The sequence below is a fragment of the Dromaius novaehollandiae genome, unplaced genomic scaffold, assembly GCF_036370855.1.
Source record: "Dromaius novaehollandiae isolate bDroNov1 unplaced genomic scaffold, bDroNov1.hap1 HAP1_SCAFFOLD_33, whole genome shotgun sequence".
Lineage (NCBI taxonomy): Eukaryota > Metazoa > Chordata > Aves > Casuariiformes > Dromaiidae > Dromaius > Dromaius novaehollandiae.
The window spans coordinates 4,439,853-4,443,492 of NW_026991456.1; the positions used below are offsets into that span (position 1 = coordinate 4,439,853).

At 52.2% G+C, this 3,640-nt stretch overlaps 1 long non-coding RNA gene across 2 annotated transcripts; it reads left to right on the forward strand.

Moving 5' to 3' along the window:
- The first annotated feature begins 2,418 nt into the window (after positions 1-2,418).
- Positions 2,419-3,385, forward strand: LOC135326636 (uncharacterized). 2 transcript variants are annotated; one of them, XR_010386933.1, is made up of 6 exons: positions 2,419-2,483; positions 2,560-2,612; positions 2,826-2,880; positions 2,974-3,014; positions 3,097-3,152; positions 3,252-3,385. It is a non-coding gene; the product is annotated as an uncharacterized LOC135326636 (long non-coding RNA). The 2 variants fall into 2 exon arrangements; XR_010386932.1 differs by lacking the exons at positions 2,419-2,483; positions 2,560-2,612 and having other exon boundaries at positions 2,723-2,880.
- The last annotated feature ends 255 nt before the right edge of the window (positions 3,386-3,640 follow it).

Here is a 3,640-nt window from a genome sequence, read left to right on the forward strand (position 1 = left end):
TAATAAAGAAGATGGTCTGTTTTATCAAAGAGGTCCGTCTGTCCTTTCTGTGCTCTCCCATCCAGATACTGAGTGGAAGCAAAAGGCTTGCTTCTGCTTAGCCCTATGTATTTATGGCTGCCAGTGGTTTGCCCCTCCCCTTCCAAGGGCTTGTGGGTAGGGCAGTGGGTGAGGCTAGGGTTACATAAACCCAGGGTGTTCACACAGTCTCTGCTTTCTTTGGGGGTAGTGCTCTGGAACTGCCTTGGGAAATAACAGCATTTGTGGAAGTGAAACTATCCAGAAAGATTTATTGCTGCATTTAGAGAAGCAAGGGCCATTCCTTAATGTTAGAGCAATGAGATGGCTGAAGGTGGAGTTGTGAGCATGCCAGAAAATTGCTTATAGCAGGCAGTTTTGGTTTTGTGTTGGTATCTTGGTGTGGGGTGTTCAGGGGTGGACGAGGGTTTCTGAGTGTGCAGTTGTATCCTCTGTTAATTGTCAGTATTGTTTTCTGGTGTTTGTGTGTTTACTGTGGAAGGGGCCTAACTTCCTCACTGGGCTCTTTGAACATGCTGATGCTTGAGGCATTGCTTGTGCCTCTGCTGGACTGCAGACAAGAGAAGAGAGCAGGGGTCCTGGGAAAACATTTCCTTCTACACTTACACCCTAGGTGGTGGTTGTGTGTTTTATCTCCAGTAAGGTGGATCTGTGTGAGGTATTGCTGTCATCAGCTAGTCTGGTTTCTGGCTCGCTGGATGTTTTGCTGCTCCTCAGAAATACTGTCAGCCCTGTTCAGGGAGAAACTGTGTGGGGTTTTTCTGTAGTATGCAGACTTGTAGAAGAGTCCAGATTTTGTATGAAGAGGGAAGGAAGCCTTCTCCCTTCCTGTAACTGCAGTAGGATGAGAAAGGAAGTCACCTCGTCGGAAAGCAAAGCGGACTGTGAGTAAGCCCATGTGCCTGAAGAGCTCAAAAACCAACCTCCCCTCAGCTAATGAACTCACCTCTCTTCTTGCCTAAGCCTCAGTGCTGAGAGAGAAGAAACGGTTGTACTCCTCGGAACCACCAGGAACCAATTTGCAGTCTTGCCTGGCAGTTCCTTTCTTATATCCATGCCTGTGAACCTAGTGCCACCTGCCCTTCTGTGGCTCTGCTTCTGACCCCTACCCTGGCTTCTGGGGCTGCCTACTTTGCTTCTTCAGGTACTATGTCGGCCCTTTGCAGGCATGGCTGAGGATTTCAGGTGAGGTAGAATGGGTGATCAGAATGGTGTTTCAGTTGTTGTAGGGCTGGTCAGCGCTACCTGGCAGCATAGTAACTTTGTCTTGGTTTTCCAGGTGCCATGGGTGTCCCCACAGCAATGATGTTGGAGTCTGGAGTTGGTGCGGCACAGGTGAGCACAACATCGGTGGCGCTTTGGTGGAGGGTGCTCTTCAGCTGGAGCTGGCTGGCATGGGGGTGATCTCCCGTGCTCTGGTTTGGCAGGCAATGAAGGCGAATGTGGTGACCGAAGGAAGATCAGAGAGGATGTGGCTGCCATTGAGGATGCCTCTTGAGGACCAATGGTGTGACGCACAGCACTGCAAAAGCTAAGGTGAGGAGCAAAGTGTCGATGTGTCTTGGGTGTGTGTGCTGACATACAGTGTAGTATGGAGAACTCTTCTGGATGAGTGCTGTGTGTGAGGCAGAGGCAGTGGGGTGTGCATGGCAGAAAGTGAGGGTGTGGTAGGCAGAGCAGCTCCAGCCTGTGTCTGTGTTGTTGAGTAGTTTATGGGGTGTGTGTTGTAGCTGTGGTATCTTTTGCTCAGGTCTTGATGTCGCTCTTGTTTGCGCTCAAGGAGCGTGGCCCATGCTCTGCAGCGCTAGCGCGGCAGGCATCCATTGTCTTTTGCCTGGCCCGACTCATCAGCATTGTGCTAATGGATAGCACCTTGTTCTGTGCAGGCAGCTAAAAGGGGTGGCGTGTCACTCTGGTTTTGCATCGTGGCCATTTGCAGCCATCATTGAGGCCTCCTTGGCCGTTCCTCTTCTGAGGCCGCTCTTGTTTTGCACCTTCCTGGCATCCTTTCAGGATTTTCTTCCCTGCATCGTCAGAGCCTCAGGTCTTCCTTGCTGGCTTCTTCTGCATCACTCTTCCCAGCTTTGCTGGCCCCTTTCCATCACAGGCAGTAGCGTCTGACTCTTCCGTGGGCTCATCCGGAGCATCAGAGCTGTGTGGTTGTGGCATTGTAGGGCTTTTTGGCTGGCAGCATCTTATGCATGGGAATAGTTCTTTTTGCATAGGGCTTTCCTTCATGTTTGTGTCTGTGTGTCTGTTCGGGGCTGGAGCTGCCTTGCCTGTGGGTGTTAGGAATGATAGTGCGTGGAGTGTGGCAGTGATGGGCTGGGACAGTGATTGGTCAGCATCTGTGTGTTCCATTTTACATTGCTTTTTTGCAGATGCGGATTAGTGTTTGGATCTCTTGAGGGAGATGGAGGAAGGAAGGGGAATGCCGTAAGAAGGTGAGCTAGAGATTCCTTGTTGGAAGGAGTGTTGTGGTCAGTGGTTCCCTGGTTAATTTTTGCTTTGTGCTTGTAGGTGTGGAGCCTTGTGGAGAGCAAGTTGCTTGCGTCCGGGAGGAGCAGGGCAAGGTGAGTGTTGGTCTGAGAGAGGACGCAGAGCCCAGTGTAGGGCTGTTGTCTCGTTGGCGCTGTTCTGGTTTTACAGGTGCCTGGTGGGCCTTGGCGTGGCGGCCAATGGCCCAGCAGTCAAGATGGGTGAGCAGAGCAGGCAAAGGTGTTGTAGTGAGGTACTGTTGTGGTGGGGTGTGGTTTTGGCATCACCTCAAGGTGTGGTTGTCTCAGGTTTTGCAGGAAGTTGTGAAGAGGAGAAGTAGAGTGCTGAGAAGAGCCCGAGCAGGTAAGAGGGGGAGCTTGTTGGGTCAGAATCTGATGGCGTGGTAGGGTGATGCCGGGTTGCCTCTTGGTGATGTCTTTTGCTGTGCTTTTTCAGGTATGGTGTGGGCCTTTCCCAAGCGTGGCTGAGGATTTCAGGTGAGCGGATTGGTGTTGGGCATTGTAGGGCTGGTGAGCGCTGCCTGCCAGAAGAGTGGCTTCATTATTTTGTTTTTTCCAGGTGCCATGGGCTTCCCCCCAGCCAGGATGCTGGTGTTTGGAATTGGCGCAGTTCAGGTGAGCGGAGCACCCATGGTGCTTTGGTGGAGAGTGCTCTTGCAGGTGAGGCTGGAGCCAACTGGCACGGGGGTGACTACTTGTGCTCTGGTGTGGCAGGTGAAGGCAAATGTGGCAAGCAAAGGAAGATCGGAGAGGATGGGTCTGCCATTGAGGATGGCTCTTGAGGACCGATGGTGATGCAGAGCACCGGAAGAGCTAAGTTGATGGGCAAAGGGTGTTGGGGTGTCTTGACTGTGTGTGTGTGTGTGTGTGTGTGTGTGTGTGCGCGCGCGCAGGTGTGTGCTGACGTTCAGTGTAGAGTGGAGGGTGGTTTGGGATGTGTGTGTGCATGAGGCAGTGGGGTGTGCATGGCAGAAAGTGAGGATGTGCTAGGCAGAGCGGCTCCAGCCTGTGTCTGTGTTGTTGTGCAGTCTGTGGTGTGTGTTGTAGCTGTACTCTCTTTTGCTCAGGTCTTGATGTTGCTCTTGCTCGTTGTGCTCAAGGAG